Source organism: the organism of the source record quoted next, unplaced genomic scaffold, assembly GCF_019419815.1.
Source record: "Pyrus x bretschneideri cultivar Hongxiangsu unplaced genomic scaffold, Pyrus_bretschneideri_v1 Contig46, whole genome shotgun sequence".
Classification (NCBI taxonomy): Eukaryota; Viridiplantae; Streptophyta; class Magnoliopsida; order Rosales; family Rosaceae; genus Pyrus; species Pyrus x bretschneideri.
The window spans coordinates 1,360,895-1,382,164 of record NW_025999783.1 but is presented as its reverse complement, the minus strand read 5'-3'; the positions used below and the strand labels follow the sequence as shown (position 1 = coordinate 1,382,164).

At 38.0% G+C, this 21,270-nt stretch overlaps 1 pseudogene; it reads left to right on the top strand.

Annotated features, from left to right (window-relative positions):
• Nucleotides 1-2,860: 2,860 nt before the first annotated feature.
• LOC125469859 lies at nt 2,861-15,162 on the top strand (annotated as a pseudogene).
• The last annotated feature ends 6,108 nt before the right edge of the window (nt 15,163-21,270 follow it).

Genomic DNA, 21,270 nt, shown 5'->3' with positions numbered 1-21,270 from the left:
ATATGTATATAATTATTCAATCATAATGGACTAGCACTTATATGAATGTTGTAATCTAAGTTTGAGACTAAATACTTATTCTAACATGTAGTACTCATCCCAAGCTAGGGCTAGGCTTCACGTGTATGTTCACATCCCACCAACACAGTCACTTTGGATCCACTGTAGGTGCCAATCATGTCCTAGGTTGCAATAGGCAACTAGGACTCGTATATAATGCACCTGGTGTCAGTCTTCACGTGATTGTAGTACTATAGCGTATATTATGATTACATCCAATCCTGTTCATGTCAAAATTCTCTGCATGAAATCGTGTGTTAGCATATACTGATGAGCACTTGATTTTCTTATGCCACGGTTGAGATATTGTGATTTGTTGTGTTTTTGGAATTATTAATGGAGTACATTTGATTTCATACTTATACGTAGAATGAATTTCTGGAAACTATACTTGTTTTACAGCGAGGGGTTAGTATGTTCTGAAAATAAATGTGTTTCATAAACCTTTGTTTTTGCCCACTCACACTTTATGTTTTTCGCCGACACACACTTTATGTGTTTCACCCATCCAGGACTTAGTTAGTTGAATCTTCTGTGGTGTACGAGGGATCTCTGGTGATTCTAACATCCACCCTAGTAAATGTAGGAGTTTATTTCCAGTTGTGTAATAAGTATCTTAACTAGGTTTGACTGCTCTACTTATGTCGTACTGTCATTTATACTAATGACTACTTGTGTATTATGGGTTCTTCCCACTACTGCGCACTCTCTTTATTAGCTTAAATAATTTCTAATTTTGGTTTAAATTTATCCATATTTCCACTCACTTTTCTTTTGGCTACGTCACCTTTGCGTGTCGGCCAGCATGCCTTGACTCCAATCGGGTTGTGTCAGTGTACGAAATTATCAGGTTTACATAAAGTTTAATAATGAAAACTATTTAGATGGAGTTCACTAAATTAGAATTTATATACCATATGAATTTTTTTGAATTTCTATGTCTATAAATCCAAAAATGTTGTGCCTTATTTCTTTAGAGGGTGCGCGGCAAGCATTGAGAGAAAATAAAATGGTGAACTTTAGGGATGTTTTATTTTCCTTGGCATGCACCTTTAATTATAGTAAACCAAGGATAGAGAGAAAGTTGCTCTCCAGGTAATACATGTTCTAATAGGAAATAATCTCTACCATAAAGAGAGTAAGATCTAATACATGTGGAGTAAGATCTATCTAGAATTTACGCAATCGTACCTATATTAGTATTATATCACAACACTTTCCCTTAAGTGTATAAATACTCAAGTAGATGTCACATCAGATCTTCATGGATGATGGAGAAACAGTTGATGAAGTTGACGACACAAGGTTTGAATGCAAGTCTCAAGGTAAACCCGGAAGGAATGCAGAAAAAATACTCAAAAACCTCACTATGGTAAAATCCAAGATAGGATAAAACCCATACTCTAAAGAGACAAATGAGAACTTGCATTCAATTCAAAACTAAACATCTTATGGACAAAAGTAGAACACAAAAGGTACGAACATTATATGGTTTCAAGCAAGCCTCTTGACAATTGTTTTTTAAGCTTTTTGTGGCACTCAATCAGGCTGGGTATCCAAACCTGATACTCATTATTCTTCCGCACCCAAGGTAGTGCATTCACTGTCGTACTTGTTTTTGCGAATGATATCATTTTAGCAGAAAATAATTTGGAGGATATTGTAGCAACAAAGTTATTTTTTAAGCGACATTAAACTAAAAAACTTTGGTCAACTGAAGTACTTGTTAGGCATTGAAGTGGCTAGATCAACCAAGGGCATTATTCTTTCACAAAAGAAATACGCATTGAAGATCCTAGAGGATGCAGGGAATCTTGGTGCCAAACCAATGTCATTTCCCATGGAACAAAACTTGTCCCTTCGCACAAAAGATGGGAGTTTCATTTATGACCAATCATCGTATTGGAGACTTGTTGGGTGTTTAATCTACCTAACCATTACGAGACTAGATTTAGCGTATGTTGTGCATATCTTGAGCCAATTCATTGACAAGCCAAGGATACCACATCTGGAAATAGCTCATAGAGTTTTGCGTTGCATTAAGCACTAGCCTGGTCAAGGTATATTTCTTTTTGGGACAAGCCCAATACAATTGAATGCTTTTTGTGATGCGGATCGGGCTAGGTGTTGAGACACTAGACGTTTTACCACTGGATATTGTATTATTCTTGGGAAGTCACTAGTGTCTTGCAAAACTAAGAAACAAACAACAATGTCGCTATCTTCAGTAGAAGCAAAATACCAGTCCATGGCTACAACATGCTGTGAAATTACTTGGTCAAAATACATTTTTGCAGATATGGGAATCAAGCACGCGCATCCTGTCAAATTGTATTGCGACAATCAAGCTACCGTACACATTACTTCAAATCCAGTTTTCATGAGAGAACAAAACATATAGAAATTGATTGTCATTTGATTCGAGAGAAGATTCAAGAAGACATGATCAAAACAGCTGATATTTTTACTTAAGCCTTCAATTCTTCTCAATTTTTTACTTTACTCGACAAGGGAGTCATTAACATACATTCCAACTTGAGGAGATCATTGAGAAGAGGAGTAAGTTAGGTGAAGATTTGATGTCCTATTCTCCGTGTATCATGCTTAACTGAATGTACAGATTATATTTTATTTTTGTAGCCATGCAAACAAGGCAACTATTTTTTGCTAGGCTTACATAAACGATTGTGTTTTCCCTATTCCTGCATAAAAGAAACTGTGTATGAGTATGTAAAGATCATCAAAAGTTTATCAAAGAATCAATTTTCAGTACAGTCTCCACTCTTCAGGGAATGGTCGAATGGCAGTGGCAACAACCACATCATCCAATTCCACAACCCACACGAATGGCTACACTTTCCCCGCTCTCATATTCATCACCAGATCTTCCTCTTCACCATTTTCGTCTTCTCCAAACGAGCTCTCGAGCCTTCTCTCTTTCTCTCCAAAGATCTCCTTCCCAAAATCCCCTGCTTTTCTTCTTCCACGCTAACCAATTCCCATATCTCTGTCCTCTCCACAACCCTACAAAAGGTAGTTGTGGTCCCACCAACCCTTCAACCCGTTTCCTTCAATTCAGAAACTGATGAGCCGACGGAGTCTAATAACGAAACTGAGTGAGACCCAGGTCATGGAAATGTGAACGCATTTGGTGAAATGGATGAAATTGGGTGTGATTTGTGTTTGGGTTAATATTTAAATATTGGTCTTCATGATAAGGAGGCTCAAGGATGCCAAAGCAAATGGGAACTTGCCCGAAGTCCAGTCGACAGGCTTGAAGCAAAGTGAAGTTGTCTTAACCGCAGCATAGGCCATGTGTCTATGATTGAAGTGACGGGTGACAGAGACTAACTCACGACCAACCAAAAAGCTCTTTCTGATGGCATAAAGGAATAAATAAGAGATGACTCACTGCTCTCTGAAAGCCATCGACTGAGAACAAAGCCAAGACAGTCGAGCCAAATTGCCTATAAAAGGAGAAAGAGACATCAGAGACAAGAGCACTCAACCAACCAATCAAAATACATAAAACTCTACTCTTAAGCTAGTTCGTACCTGGAAAGCTGAAACTTGCCCAAATTCAGTCCTTTTAGTTGTAATTCCCTTAGAAAAACCATCTTTTGCCTAGTGTAAAAGCTCTGTTACCTTCCCTTAGTATTATAGCATCGATTCCCTCATGTAAAACCTATTTACTTTACATCCCCTTTAGCTTACAACCTTCTGTAAACCCAAAGAGAAGTGGTAGCAAGAAGTTCAATCTTGCCCAACAAGGTGAAATCTTCGTTGAGTCTCTTTGTTTGTACTTTCATTTAGTAAATCTGTCACTTAATGTACTTTCCAGCATGTATTCAAGTTAGTTTCAACTGTTTTCTACTTAAGAGTCCTATTTACATTCAAATCTGGTTAGGTTAATAAACTTGGTTTCATTAAAAGCAAACTGTGATCAAGGAAGTGGTTGAAAAAAGGCTTGAACTCCCTTTGTTTTGGACATACAAGATTATGAACTAAAAGTCCTTGTTTACAAGGCAAGAAAAGAACTTAATACAGACTTAGCCCATTTGTGACAATCCTTTGATAAACAAGAAGTTGGAGAAACTTGGGATGCAAGTAATCAACTTCACTCACACTTATTCAACAGTCTGTTATACTAAGATAACAGTGGCACGCTCAAATCCTTGTTAGCTTTGATTACGAGCTTCAAGGCCTACACCAAAGGTCCTACAAAGACACCTTTCAAACTAATTACAAACTTATCTTGCAGCACACCAAGCAACAAGAACTCGCCCGACAACCAACAAAGTGCCACCTCCTCGAGGAGCTGTGCGAGGAAAATCCTGTTTGAACAATTTGTATATGGGGACTTGGGTGAAAGACGAGCATTACCCGCTTTACGAAGAGCGTTCTTGCCCTTTTGTCGATAAAGCTTTTGATTGCCAAAAGAATGGGAGGAATGACTTTAGTATCTCAAATGGCGGTGGAAGCCTCAGCGATGTGATCTTCCAAGGTACCTCTGTCCTGCTTTATTGTTGTCTGTTCTCTATTGTGGTTGTGATCTTCCGAAGAGGTATTTCCTTTGGAACGTGGCTGCCATGTAGCTGCAATACATAACTCGCACTATTATTTTTTTATTTTTTATTTTTTATTTTTTTTATATCAAGAAGAACTTCCATTATACTTAAAACTAGTACTAGGGTAAAAAGAGTCAAGTAAATAACAACAGATAAAGTAAAAGGCCCAACCAAAACGGGAGCTGCAACTCAAGGTACAATGACAGGCCCACGTAAGCTTAGGCCCGAAGGCTGAAAAACAAACCACATAAAACCCTAATCTCAAGCAGCATAAATCAGATCGCCGCCGCCACATTTTCAAAGGAAGCCAAACTCCAAAACGAGAAAGTAGACACCAGATTAGACTTGGCATTCATGTCGTGTGTTTCCATGTTTTTGTTGATTTCGTTACATAACTGATATATTAACGAGTTGTGTTGCGTACACACGTTAAAGTAAACGGGGTAATATGACCCGACCCAAAATCGACCTTTTAATATTATCAGGTAATATAACCCAACTCGTTCCTGTTAAAAAAAAATTATTCTAAATCAATAACTGCTGCGATGATGTAAAATGACTAAAAAGATATGATGTTGAATATTATATAATAATTTTTTTTTAACTTTTCTTTTATTATGACATTTATAATATTTATATAAACTATTTATAAACAGTTGTGAGCTTCGAAGAATGTACTTTTACCTTTTTTATTAAGATATTTATAATTTTTTCATTCTATTTTTTCTCTAAGAGTCGTTTCTTCTTTACCTTGTCCCTATTTTATTTTTGCAGAACCTTGTTATCTTCTGTTGCTCACTCCCTATCTCCCCCTTTTCTCTCTGTCCCTCTTTGCCTAATCCTAAGGAAGGCTAGGTTGTGGGGAAAAGAAGGATGGGTCACATAAACCGATTCATGAAAGATGGATGAACTTTGATTTCAGGACTTACCGTCGGTGTTAGCGGCAAAGGCGTCGAGGCTTTCCCATTGAGATTTTGTGTGTCAAGTAGAAGGGTGCAAATCTAGCTTTCTTTGTGCAACCCAAATTTTGACAAAGCCTAGAAATCTGACGAAGAGGTCCCGAATTTCGACAAAACCCAGAAATTTGACGAACCTCCCGCGCGCTCCTGTCCTAGAAATCCGAAGAAGCTCAAAGTCAAAGAGGACGGAAGAGAGATGTGGCGAGGTCGGCGACGAAGTCGACATGTATAATGTATAATTTATTTAATTTCTGAAGGCCATTGTGGGTATTGGAAAATTTCATTAAAGGCCTCAGCGCCTCTTGTGAAATCGGTTTACGCAGAAGCTGGTCAAGCAAAAAAAGCCTGTTTTTCAAAGCTGGGTTTTGCAGCTTTGTGTTTTTAGCTTTTTTCACCCAAAACTGTGAAAAAAAAATGAAGTTGGATGTTTACCAAACATTAAAAAGCTTGATACCCACTTTTTTCAGAAGCACCTTAGTATCAAACCAGGGCTAACATCTCCTTCGTGATGAGGAAGGGCTTTAGGCCAATGCAATGTTTTAAAATGCAAAGGTGTGGGTGAAGTGTTTGATGCATAGCTCTACCTAGCCTAAGGCCTTGAGGAGTGAGGCGAAGCCTCAGGAGATATTTTTACATTGTTACACCCCACCCCTGATTTTAAAAATAATTTTGGGTTTTTATTTAAAAAATATTTTTGAGTCTTAATGTGTGTGCCCATGGGGCCCTCATTCCTTTTTGGTCTCCCCTACCCGGCCCTTTTTCCCCTTTTTTTTCCTTGTTGGACTCGCGAGTCCTCCCTTTTTCTTCTTCTAAAATTATCAAACTCTCTCTCTCTCCCCTTCATGCCATGCCCTCCCTCTTTCTTTAACTCTTCCTCTCTTCTCTAGAAATACACACACACACACACACATAGCAACCATCATCCTCACATCATCATGTCTTCCTCCCTGAGCCTAAACTCGTCGAACAATCCTTGGACCCACGTTCAAATCAGAGGAAAACTGGAAATAGGGAACTCCGGCGAGTTCTTACTTCCTCCGACATAGGTGAGTCATCTACCACTCCAAATCATCGTAATTGGTGTTTAGATGTAAACTTAGGTGGTTGTTGAAGTGGTTTGGCATGTTTATATGCAAAAAACGAACTCGAATCATAAACCCAGATTCCGGCGAGGAAACCATGGTCGTTTGGCCATCTCTCAGGCCATTTTCCGGCCAATTCCAGCAACCACTCCATCCCCAATTGGTATGAATCTCTTCTCCACATTTCTAGTTACATTTTGGCTTTTGAATCACTCAATTTGGTTGAGTAACGAAGAAGCTATGAGCCTTGGAAAATCAACTCAGAAACCAGCCAAAAACTTGGCCTGAAAATGGGTCAAACTAGACCCAGATCCTTTGAACCCAGTCCAAAACCTTGTAGCCCAACCCAAGCCCTTGGGCTAAGCCTTTAGGGTCGAACCCAGGCCTTAGACCCAGCCCAGGTTCCAAACCCATTAGAACCCAAGTCCCTTTTAAACTAAAACCTTGGGCCTTTGTGACCCAAACCCAATCCCTTTTAAAACGCAAACCCATCAGAACCTAAACCCAAGTCCAAACCTGTTGACCCAACTCAGTCAATGGTCAGCATTGACTTTGACTGTCAACATTGACTTTGATCGTTGACTTTTTGGGTTTTCGTCCGAGACCCTTCCTAGGCTAATTTTGACGTCTGTTTTCCCAAATTAAATCGTTTGAGTAGAGTTTGATTAAGTGTACCCTTTATGTTCTTAGGTGCATATATTGTGGCATTTTTGTCTTTGCTAGCAAGGCAGCTTTTTGACAGCGTAGTACTATGAGTGGACCCCTTCTAAAAATGCATGTTTTAATATTAGAAATGCATACATGAAAAAGCATGATTTATCAATTATGTTCTATGAAACGCTTTGAGATAACATGCTTACTGAGGCTAGATTAAATTACTACTATTTTTCCTATAACCTGTGTTCTTTATAGAATATCTAATGGATGACGATAAACTATTTAGAACATGTTTATAACACCTCTTTATAGTATAGATGATGGATGACTTTATACTATGAATTTGCTTTTCAATATATGTATGTTCAATGGTTTTGTACTTACCTAATGGTCCCAATTTCGCTACGGGATGAGGGATAGATTATGGTTTGTCCTGGGCAATGGTTATGGTGTTGGCATAGGGCCTAAAGGGTTTTTCCTCTGGCAATTAGCACAGGGACGGGGAACTAGCACGGGGCCTGGGGGTGATTTTCCTTTGGCAATTGGCACAGAGACGGGGAGCTAGTATGGGGCCTGGAGGGATATTGGACATTCATTAGTGATTACGATATATATAAGTTATGATTTGAGACATTGCACGGCATACTAGGTTTCGGAAAACCTATGTTTATCATGGTATATGTGTTTTCATAAAACCTGGGGGTTAGTATGTTGATAACTGTTTTATTATATATATATATATATATATCAACTTGGTCCACTCATATTTGTTTTGTGCCCCCTTCAGGATTTAGAATCGAGGCATATAATCTCAAGCGCAAGGCATTTCCACATCGGCAACTTCGAGTCCTCTCAGTGTAGGACCCAATCCTTGTTCATTCAATTTTTATATTAATTCTTTTAGTGTTGTAGTTAGTTGTATACTCTGAACACATTCCTTAAATGCATATTCTTTTTTTTATTTTTTATTTATAAGTCTTATATATCCCTTGTTTTCAGCTTTTGCACTCAATAAATGGTTTTCTTCACCCTCGAGTGTCAGCCAGCACGTGCCTATCCTAGTATTTAAGGAATATCGGGATCGGGACGTGTCATACACTCTGTAAAATAAATATATATATATATATATATATATATATATATATATATATATATATATGGGATAAGGTCAAGAGACAAACATTTTGACAAATATTTTTACTCTTTTTAAGCCTTTAGATCAAAAGACATCCAAGGACTCTTATTTATTCACTAAATGACATATATAGATGCTTATGTGGATTTTAACTAACATTAAAGGCAAAAATAAAAAGGCATATAATCTAGAAGGAATTAAGAACAAAATTATATGGGAAGAAACCCTATAAGTGTGCAAACAAGAAAGGAGTAGAATTCCATTGATTCCTAGTCTCCATCTCCCTCTTTGCCGATGAGATCTGCAACTTCTGGCAGCTTAACGCCCTTGCTGTTGTCCCCTTTGCTAGCGAAGGCATGGTAAGCCCCCAAGACCTCTCCATGATCTACATGCACTTCATCTCCAAAGTTGCTTTCCCCACCTTTAGTTCCTCTAAAGACCGCACAACCTTCGAAACAAAATTCTCCACCTCTACGTCCTAACCGGCGCCATCATCGATCTTCTGCCCCCATTGCCCACCTTTTTTAGGGCATTTTCGAAGGCACTAAAGAAGGGGATAAAGAAGGCATGATTGACACTCATACGCGTTTCTGTTCCGGTTTTCTACAATTCCAGGAGGATTTTCACCATTGTGGAGTGGATGAAGAGTGAGTTTTCCAAAAAGTATGAGGAATATGGTAGATCTGCAAAAAGATTGTATGCTCAGGGAGGGCTTGCTATTGCTAATATGGAAGAATTATGATTATCATGTTTCAGTAGGCTTATCAAATCGAGAAAAATCTATGCATAATTAGCAAAATATTTGTCATAGCCAGACCTCCAAACAATGAAATTCCAAACATAGCAGGAGAGTCATAGGAAGGAATAGAATCCAAGTCACATTGCCCCACCTCTGACCTAACCTTTCCGATCTCCTTGTTGATTGCTGTCATTGCCAACGACACCCGTCCATCTTCTTCCTCCATCCCAAAAAAATAAAAATTTGGCATTGTTTCAAGAAAGTACAGGAGCGGCCACCATTAATGATGGATTTGTTCAAGGCATGGAACTTGCAGACCTTATCAGGAGGCTACGAATCAATGCAGTACTACTCCTTTCTTGTTTGCATGCTTACAGGATTTCTTCCCCTTTAATTTTATTTTTAATTTCTTCTAGATTTTTTATGCCTTGTCTTTATATTTTTTCTTTAATGTTAGTTAAAATCCACATAAGCATATATGTCATTATTGAATAAACAAGGGTCATTGGATGTCCTGTGATCTAAAGGCTTAAAAAGAGTGTAAAAATACTTGTCAAAATGTTTAGGTAATATTTGGGTGGGATAGGTAGTCTTAAAGAAAGAGAAACAAGGATAAATCTCACGGCTTTTTTTTTTTTTTTTTTTAAAGAATAATATAACACTAAAAATTAATAAAAATAAAAGTTTTTTTTATACAGGCCAATCATGAGAATATTCAGGAAAATAATAAAAAAAATCCTTATCTATATATATCTCCCTTTAAGGAAGGGATCCCTATTTGTTTTTTTTAAATGGGGATTAGTTGTGGAACCTACTCCATATTAAACTTTAACCATCTGAACGCCTATGTTGTAAGCCTCAATTTATAGATCATCCTTCCAAAAATTCAATTCAATCTAAAACCATTTGCCTATTTAATAATCACAATGAAATTTCATCGTTTGTTATAAAACAAAGCATTTGTCAATTTCTTAAAACTCAATTAGATGTCTCAAATATTTCCGATTTGGCTAATATTTTATAAGAATGATCTATGAGGTGCAACTTGACAAATGAACGATTCAGATCATGAAAGTTCGATGTTGTGTGGGACCCACAATTAATCCCCATTTTTAAAAGAAAATGGGGATCCCTTCCCTTAAAGACTTCCTATATCTAGTAAATAAGAAAAAAAAATTATTAAAAACAAAATGTGAAGACAAAGCATTGTTCTAAAAATCCCCGCCTAGTGTCGCCTAAGTGTTAGGTGGCTGGCAACCGCTCCAATTAATCTCTAAGTGTTTGAAGATTAATAAAGGGCACCTAGACCTGCTCAGGCGTTTGTCTAACTTGCCTAGACTCACCTAAGCACCTACCTAGGTCGCAACTCTCAATTACACAGAAAATTTGATTACTTTCATTTTGCATTTTTTTAAATAAATGTAAGAGACTCATTGAATACTTGGATGAACACTCATTATATATGTTTATTCCCCATGTTTTCAACATGTTCTAATACTTTATAATTATATGTCATTTTATTTTGTAATTTGTGTATCCCAATACAATTATGTATTCTTTTAAGTATAAAAGACATTTATTTATTCAATATAATAATTTTACTTAAATCCACCTAGTTTGCCTAGGCCTCGTCTAGGAGCCTAGGTGCTAGACCCCAGTCCGTCACCTAGGTGCTAGACCCCAGTCCGTCACCTAGGTGCTAGGCCTCTTAGCCCGTCTTCCAGCTAGCACCTAGAGTCTTTTAGAACCTTGAGAGAAATGAGATAGTGTGGTAATAAATGTCACTAAAGTAGGGTTAGTTTAAAAAAATACTAAAAATAAAAAAGTGAAGATAGTGGGGTAATAAATGTTAGCAAAGTGGGTCAGTTTAAGCTTTAAAAAGACAAAAAGAAAAGAAAAAACAACCTCAACCTAAACCAACCTAGCCGTCTTCTTCATCTTCTTTATCTCCTTTGCTGGTTTTCATGGTCTGCAATTCAAAAATTCCAGGTTTCTGCAACTTAAAAAAGGAAAAGAGATGTCCGTTCAATGCCTTAAGCGCGCCTCAACTGCCCATGTGTTCTCCGATGAAGATTAGGCGAGTATTTCTTTGACTCTCTCAAAACAGAAGCAAAAATGTTGCTGCGCTGCCCCCAAAAACCCCTAGGCACACCTTGGAGCGAGTTTTTTAAAACACTTGCCAGTGATAGAATATGAATTTCGGAATCCCATTAAGTAATTTTTTTTTTTTAACTGCATGAAATTGTACTTCGTGACATTATAAATAATTCTCTAAAATTAGGCACATCATATAAATCAAGGGAATCATGGGATGTGATAGGATCATAGGAGGTAGTTAAAGCTAGAACCACTCTTCAAAGACATGATCCCTTGGGCAGCATGTTGAGTTTGGTGAAACGGTGCAACGAATTGAAATTGGAACCTGATCAGGATCTGATTAGAGTGGTGAACTGGATCAGAATCTGATTACATAGAGGTGATTTTAAAGAGTTGTGGTGATCTGATTACAGAGGTGATGCCCATGGATGGCAACTGGTGGTTTGACTGCGCGGACGAGGGATGTGATGTGAGGTGATCGGAACATTTTGGTAGGGGCTAGTTATCTATATAGTTTTGAGAAATCTTAAGTTTTCTAAGTTTCCCTCTATCGAGATCTTCCTTGTACAGCCAGTGATGAATGATGCACATCTATCCTTGTACGGATTTGAAGGATTGAAACATCTCCTTGCCAAAAATGAGCCATGCCATATATTTTAACTGCCATGGAAAATATTGACCAGTACATACAATTTATAAGGCTGAAAATTGGATATTTTTGCAATGTGTAGTTTACGGATTATATTTACAAATTGAACTTTCAGATGATGTTATGGGAAATCGATTACAAATTGTGTCTAGAGATATCATGATTGCTCAGTTTGGTTCGTTCAATTCTGCAGTGTCGTTTGGCCCCCTGACTACAACTTTAGAGAGTGTGATGTTTTGCATAGTCCTCAAGTTTTTTATGCTACTGGTGTACGTCCAGCCTCAGTGCAATGTAACTAGCTAGTTCCACTTCCAGCCTTATTTCAATGTAATCTTTGTAACATGCTCACCGAAACAATATCGAGATTTCCTAATATCTATTTATTTCAGAATTTGAATAATTATCATAGCCTCTCATTTAACTTTGGTTGTATTTGTCTCCTTGTTAATGAAAATTTATCAATTTGCTCGGGATACATTTTGTTTCTACACTCACTATCACTCATAGGTTTAATGCAACAGATTTCTTGGTGAGACTACGAGGTAAAAGGTTGATGCTGGTAGGAGATTCCATCAGTCGGGACCAGTTCGAGTCAATCCTTTGCCTCCTCTGTGAAGGCTTGCATAATAAGAGCAGAAAGCGTGACATTTATGGTCACAAATTAAGTAAGGGAAAAGGCTGCTTTGTTTTCAAATTCGAGGTAATTTAGATCCTTGTGCCCCTAATTTTCCATTTCCTGAAACACATTTATAGTTTGCACTTGAGAAAGTTTTTACTTGATAACTTGTTGCTTTCTCAAGCATAGATTATTTTGTATACTTGCAAGCTTCCCCATTAGCCATTTGGATAGGTTCAAATGTATAATTCATGTTACTTACAAGTTAGAACTACTTTTCAATGAACATGCTAAATCTATGTATGTGCATGTGCGGGCATGTTCACACTTGCATCCGTGCGCGTGTTTGATAATTCTAAATTGGCTTCTACCACGTTTGATTGAAAGCTTACCTTCTGGAACACAACTTATCACAGACACTCCATATTTGGTTGAAGGATTGACATCACAATATTTGATTCTGGCTGAAATTATCCAAATTAAATCCAATTTTCCCTTATTCAGCATGCAGAATTACATCATGGTCGTTTTTAGGTCAACTTAGTTTTGTGGAGTCAATGGATCAATGGGTAGTTAGTGATTGTGAGGGTACGTATCTGATAATCTTGAACAGGACTATGACTGTACGTAGAGTATATGAGGTCACATTTCCTCGTGAACGAAGGAGTCCGCATTAATGCTCAAGGGAGTTCTAGTCCAACTCTTTCTATAGATCAAATTGACAATACAGCTGAACGTTGGAAGAGGGCTGAGATTCTTGTCTTTAACACTGGCCATTGGTGGGACTAATGGAAAAACTATTCGAGGATATGCCTGCAAGCTTTTCTCATATTTACCTGATATAACGTAGTTTCTTGCATTTGTTCTGCAAATTGGAATATAGTTTTTTGTGGTTCATTCAGGGGTCTTAACCACTTTGGTTTGTTTTGGGTGTTTCTTCCTTTTTAAAATTTTCTTTTTTGTGTGATTGAAAACATAAGATCATCCATATCATGTCCTTGCATTTCTTACCAACAAATTTACTTGGTTGGCTTATATAGATGAGACGTAGTCTGGTTGAGCGTGCATAAACTCTTAGGCCATTTTTACTATTGTAATATGACAGTTAATTTCTCACAGGAAAAACTACTATAAAGAGGGAGATTATCTTTATCCAAAGCTTGATGCAGCTGAGGCCTATAGAAGGGCTATGAGGACATGGGCAAACTGGATTGATCATAATATTAATCCATCAAAGCTGGTGGTCTTCTATCGTGGCTACTCTTCTGTCCATTTCGGTTATATTCAACTACTTAATCCTTTCATCTTTCAGTTTTTGTTCAGTTCATATGAGACGACTAGCAGAGAGTATTTTTATGTAATTTGCATTTCTGGTCAAAATTCCAACAAAAAAGGTAAAAGATGAATCCGGGTTTTTTTGTCAAATATTTTTTGAGAAAATTGTAGAAATGATCTTTTAATTTTAACCCAATTAGTGCAATAGTCCATCAACTAAAAATCTATGATCATTATTCCCCTAACTCATCAAAACATGCAGGTCTTTTTTGTCAACTCCGTCAAAATGAGTCATCTTAGAAGAACTATTGCTACAATTGAGTTAAAGTTGAGAGATCATTGCTCTAACTGAGTTAAAGTTGAGGGACTATTCTTCCAATTGGGTTAAAGTTGAGGGACCATTACTACATTTTTTTTCTCATTTAATTTTTCATATTTGCCCCTTGATTTAGCGTCACATGCGTGGTACGTGACTCATTTTAACGGAAGTTCTGACGAAGTTGACGAAAATGACCACAGCTACATATTTTTATAAGTCAAGGGACCAATAGTCATGGATTTTTAGTTGATGAACCATTACTCCAAGTGAATTAAAGTTAAGAGACCATTGCTACAATTTCCCTTTTTTTTTTTTTTTTTCTTTTTTTTTTTTTTTTTTTTTTGTTGGTGTTGTTGTGGAGTTCTGGTGAATGATGGATGATTTAGGTGGTGCCCCGCTTTAAATTGATATACTGACAAACGGAACCAAATTTTGGGATAATTAAACAATTATAACAAATTCTTAAGTACTTAAGAGAAGGAACAATTACTTTGGCATTAATTTAATTTATTATGGCAAGTGTGATCAAAAGTTCTACCATGTTCTAGTGAACAGCACACCAGAGCATACTAGAAACTCCCGTGTTTGATTTATTTCTCTCTTAATTGCAAGCTCTTGAAAGCAGAGGTGGAAATTGGGATTCAGGTGGGGTTTGCAATGGAGAAAAAGAACCAGTCGTAAGTGGAGCCACACTTGATGACTATCCTTTGGAAACGAAGATAGAGTGGAGGTACACAATATGCGGATTCCTGTGAGGCTACTGAACGTGACAAGGTTGACCAATTTCCGCAAAGATGGCAAGAATGCAACCCCTGGAAAAAATGTTTCCACAATGATCCAAGACTGCAGCCACTGGTTTGTTCCTGGGGTCCCTGATACATGGAACGAGCTCATTTATGCCACTTTTGTTTTACAGCAGACCTACTCAGAGTAAAATTTCATAGGGCTTTCTAATTTTACCACGACACTAATTACTATATACTTATTACATATCTGCCTTCTTTTACTTGACCAAGAATCAGTTAAATCGGAGTAGAAGAGGAGAGTGTTCGGGGGTACAGGGATCCCACGCACCAATCCATTGGTGGTGTACGTATTTTCGTTGTAGGCCAACTCTTGTCCGAGATACAAGTCATTCTTTACTTACAAAGAAGTCATTCTTTATTTGCAACCAAGTCACTATTTGAAAAACGTTTGACAGACTGTGATTTACAGATAAAAGAGAATTTGCAGTGAGTTAAGCATTGTTCAAAGTAAAATTCTTTCTTGAAACCCAGCCAACAAGGCAAGGGGTGATCGGTGCTAACAAAAGCTTGTGTTCATCTTATGTAACAATGGTCAAAGTAATGCACTTTTTTTCTTATATGGAAAGAGTATTACCTTCTTCAGCGTTTCTAAAGTCGGCACCTTAAAATGTTTCTCACCATTAATCAATGCTAGAATACTTCCTTAAGAAGATATCATTTTCAATCAGTTTATGTATTACAAAGGGCTTGAAGAGTAAAGTGAAATTGTAGTATTGCTAACTTGGTTATGCAAGTGGCCCTTTATCACAATGGTGGACAGATGTTGAGTCATTGCATGACGGGGTGTTTGAACCCTGTCAGAAGCTAATCTAATATCTATTATAACAAAATCTATCGTTTGACCAAAAAAAAAAAAAAAAAAAATATTGGTTATACAAATCATAATAATTTAAATCGAAAATTAAATGATTACCATATATAACAAAAAAGAATAATTGATCGAAATTGAAAGATATATCTTTCCTGTGTTTCCCTGAAAATTATAAATTTTTTTTTTATTCAAAAGAGCCAACGCCAATACCACCATGCATGCTAGCTAGTACCTTTCAGTTGTGCTCAACTATATCGGATATTTAAATAGTGCAGGAAGAATTCATTGGTCAACAGTTACGACATTTTTTCACGAAGCTAATATGCCACTGCGGAGCGGATTGGCAATGTAATCATGGTGGAAGACCCTATTGCCACCGGTACAAGAGGCTATCTTCGGATGAGGGTCAATATTAATACCAATATGCCACTACCGATTGGGTTCCGACTCCCACACAAGGATGGTTCTAAGTCCTTGATAAGGCCCAGGTATGAAGGTTTAAAACGATTATGCTTTAGATGTGGTAGACTGGGGCATGTCAATCGCCCAGACAACCAATGTATTCGCCCACTTTTCCCGGTGATGGTTCGGGAAGGATTATCATATGGGACTAGCCTTGCCACCGACTATATCAAAGGTCCGACACCTCTGTTTCCAGCAAAGCCAATGACGAAAGCCACGAGTTCAACGGTTTGTGCAGATGAACCTCACGGGACAAGATGGTCGGAGAGGGAAGAGGGGAGTATGTACGGTGTGCACCCACAGGAACGAGTTGAATCAGAAGGAGAGGACCGAGAGGTGGAATCGTCAAGACCTTTGCATATTAACCAGGTCAGTTTTCAACGCTTTGAACAAAACAATGTGCCTCCCGAGGCATTGAAATTGACTAGTAATAGCAACACACTACACAAAGCAACGTAAAAAAATCTTGAACCTGGTATGTTAACCATTGAGCAATCTTCTTTAAAGCTTCTTTGGAACGGTCCTTTTCAATCGACTCCAACCACTTTCCTTGATAGGGCTTTTGATACTCTTTCCAACCCTCACCAACATGTTACCTTAAACGCAACCACCCAAAATTGCTTAACCCAAGCTAGTCCTTCTGAACACCCCATCTGCTTTGACAAAACTTTAGCATCCCAAAGCCAACTTGCACTAATCCGTGACTATAAGCTATCCATCATCCCACCCATAGACACTTGTCCCACCAATATCAAACAAGTAGAAAATAGACCAAATCGGATGAATGATCCCTGTGGTCATAAGGTATTCAGAAGATGGTCCATGTGCTAAAAAAACTTGGATCTAAACCCCTGTGGTGTACTCCGTTAGCAAATTTAGTTCAAAAGTTATTTTTCTGTTAACTATCTATTAATACATGGGTAAAATTGTACTTTGACATGTAAACCCTATTATTTACCCTATTTAAAAAAATTAAAAAAAATAAACCAACCAAACAAAACAAACCCACAAACCCAAAACCTTCCCCCCCCCCCCCCCCGGGGCAACCCACTTCTCCATCTCCTCCCTCTTCACCTCCCATCCCTTCTCTCTCCCCAAACCCATTCCTTCCTCTTCACCCCTAACCCACCTTCGTATGATCACTGTCCATAGAGACAAGGGTATAAGGAGTCCTAAGTTTTTTGGAGTTTCGTTTACATTTTTCTCACAAAGACAAGGGTGTAAGGTTTCCCTTTACCAAGATGCTCGTATTCCAGATAAATTTATTCCTAAAATTCCTATTGCTAGAGGCAAAAGTTACGAGCCCCACAGATGCTAGGAAGACATCTTTGATGCAATTACTAATGCAAATCACCTGATCTAAATTACTGGTTGGTTAGTTTATACTGAAATTTCCTTGGTAAGGTTCTAGGTTTGGGGAGAGAGAAGGGATGGGAGGTGAAGAGGGAGGAGATGGAGAAGTGGGTCTCGGGGGAAGTTCTGGGTTTGTTTTGTTTGGTTGGTTTTTTTTTTTTTTTTTTAATAGGGTAAATAATAGGGTTTACATGTCAAGGTACAATTTTACCCATGTATTAATAGATAGTTAACAGAAAAATCACTTTTGGACTAAATTTGCTAACGGAGTATACCACAAGGGTTTAAATCCGAGTTTTTTTAGCATAGGAGCTATCTTCCAAATACCTTATGACCACAAGGATCATTTATCCGATTTGGCCTAGAAAATACCCCACTCACTTTAGATGTGGACGTGGGGTCCATAAACATAAATCAAAATGTGAAGGGAAAGAGACCCATACAAGTCGATGGTGGTAGCAAGAACATGAAATGAGTGAGGGGTTCCATTTTAGCCTAAGGGTCTCTGTAAACACGAATATTCTTGCGATGAATGAGACAAGAACATGTGTACCAAATAATATTTTGTATTAATTTTGGGGTTACAATCTCTTTTACAATTTGATCCTCTGATTCTATCTTCGTAAGGTGTAGATTTGTGGATGGGATGTTGACCCAAAGGGTCATCGGGGCTTGATCTAGGGATGAACAGTGGTGCAAATCTGTTGATGTTGTTGATCCAAAGGGCTGTCGGGGCTTAATCTTAGGATGAACGAGGATTAATGGATCTTCAAGGGCCCTTGGGCCTTGATCTTGATAACAGTTGTGTGGATTTCTTCAAGGGCTGTTGGGCTATCTTCAAGGGCCTTTGGGCTTAATCTTGATGAACGATGATGAACGGATCTTCAAGGGCTTTTGGGCTTCATCTTGATGTTCAGTTGAGTGGATTTCTTCAAGGATTTGACGAAGAACGAAGAGAGCTTTCTTGATCCTTCAGGATTCTTAGGAATTTGGGAGGTTGGATGCTTGAAAGCTTTAGAGTTTCATAGCTTCAAAGATTTAGGGAATTCTCTTCCGATTTGGGAGTAGAGAAATGTATATATGAATTCGTGGAATGAAATGAAAGGCTTGGCTTTCTATTTATAGAATTTTTTTCAAGGCTTAATTTTGAATATAATAATCAGATAAAATAAATTATTTTTGCCAAGTATTGACAGGTGTCCCTTTTTTATGACTTTTTCGATTTTTGTTAAATCACACACTGCATGTAAAATTTACGTGACACGTGAACGATGAAATTTAATGCATTGGTCAACATTTATTTCATTGAAATTTCGATGTCTAAAAATGCCCCCACTTCAAGGTGCATCGTATACATGTGTTTGTCACGTATAGAAGATGTGTTTTGAAGTCCTTTAATGTAAACACCAACCAAAAACCATCAAGGCTTGATCTTGAATTGGGCTGAAAGTTTCTTCAAGGGCTATTGGGGCTTGATCTTGAATTTGGCTGGAAGATTTTTTGGTTTCCTCCAATTGTTGATTTTCCACAAGCTTAATCTTGAACTGGGCTGGAGGGTTTTCTGGTTTCCTCCAAAGGTCTGAACTTACACTCCTTTTATCTGGAGCTGAATTTGATTCAAGGGTGGTGAACACTTGATCTTAAATCGGACTTGTGATTTCTTCAAGGGTCATCGAGACTTGATCTTGAGTTTAAATGGGACCACGAGCTGTTTCACCTGGATTTGACTTAGACTCCTCTGTCTGGATTATGCGGTTCTGCAGGGAAAGGCGTCGTGTTATAGTGACCTATTCCAGCTCATCATTGATCCTTCTGCTTCAATCTCTTGCATAGCAAAAGTGGTGCGCAACCTTTGCATTTAAATAGTCTTTCAGAACATCACTTCTCAACGACGCATCCATGTTTGGTAGCTTCAGTGTAAAGAGCCAACATCATATCAAATGTCCTGAAGTATTCTCTGAGGAAATTCGAGACCTATCGACAATTGAAGACAAGTGCTCGAGGGCAATGCTAGGTAAGCAACCAAGAAAAGGTTCCAGGCAATGAGTTCCAGATCGGAAGTTTGATTTTAGATTCTGATTGATTGCTTTCTTTCTCCTTGTCTTACACATAAGAGCAAGGGCAAAGAAAAAGATAAGGAAAAAGCATGATATGAGATACCTTTGCTTTCGACCCTGATGATATGAGATACGTTTTCTTTTGAAGAAGTAACAGATGTATCAACACATGTATTTGTTGCGCTTGTCTTCATATGCTTCGATTTATCATTTTCACTTGCCTTATCTGTTCTCTAGGCAGATATGTTATCTTCTTTGGAAGTACATCAACAGTTGAAGATGAGTACTTAAGAGCAATGCTAGGTAAGTAATCAGGGAAGGGGGTTCCAGGCAATCGGTTCCAAATCAGAAGGTTGATTCTAAGTGATGGCTGATTGCTCTCTTTCTCCTTGTCGTGCAGGGAAGAACAAAAACAAAGAAAAAGACAGGGAGAAAGCATGCTATGAGATACTCTTGTCTTCAACCCTAATGATATGACATACTTTTGCTCTGGTGTGACTTGGTTGAAGAGGTATTTTCAGGGAAGAAGAAAACTAAGTATGTTGAGAGGTTTGGTTGTAGATGTACTCTTGGCAAGGAAGAAGAGTCAGGAGTTTTGGATGTGTGCCTTGCCATGGAGGATGAGTTCAACATATATAAAGATTTCCCAATAGTAGGTAGTGGTGCAGATGTGGTCTTGTTATCCATGCTTGTCGATAATAGTGTTGTAGTTGAAATAGTGAAATTTCACGCGTTTTCAACTTTGTCAGAGATCTTTGACAAAGTTGCACGTGATATTTGAAAAGTTGAGATTGCATATGGAAAGTGTTGATGGATTTTATGTAGGAAAATCCGATTTTTGAAATTCGAAGAATGGTGTCCCTTCGATTTTTGAACAGTTAAATGTGTTGCCTCTCATTTTAAAGAAGCGTCGATCGTATTCAAAATGCACACTTTGAAGATTGCCCGCTCGTGAAAATTGTCTCTGCTGTATTTCTGAGATTTTACTCCATCCCACCTTTTTCTTTTATTATTTTTGAAAATGGCTTACCCATCTAACATTTGCTTAGATTTAAGTCTCAGAAGTGATATAGACAAGTCGCGTCAGCATAATGTATGGCACCCGTCCTTTTTATCTTCTAATGGCCCACTTACAGTTGGAGACTTTGTGTTGAGGGATGCAATAGCCGTTATAGTAATAGCTAAGAACCTCCTCACTCTTAGAGATAATAGGCTTCTTTCAAGACAGTCTAATGAGTTGGCTGTTCGAGACTTCCTGCCTCTCAGTGTTCAGAGTGTAGGCTTTGTGTCCAATATGAGCCAACGCTTACTTGCTCGAACTCGCCAAGTTAAAGCATTAACGACCGAGGTGGCAAACCTTAGACGAGAGATCAAACGTCTCAAGCGCGAGAAAAGAAAGTTGCACATGCTTGCAAATAATTATTCCGTAAGCATGAAGAGAAAGCTTGATCAGCTGTAGAAATCTTAAGGTCGAATTCAAAGTGACCATTAGAGGTTTATGGCTGTATTCCAAAGACACAATTTTCCTTCGCCATCTGGAGTTCGACCAAGTATTGAGGCGCCACATAATCAATCTCCAATGCCTCATTCTTCTAGGGTTCTGCTGGGTACTGAGGCTTAACGTG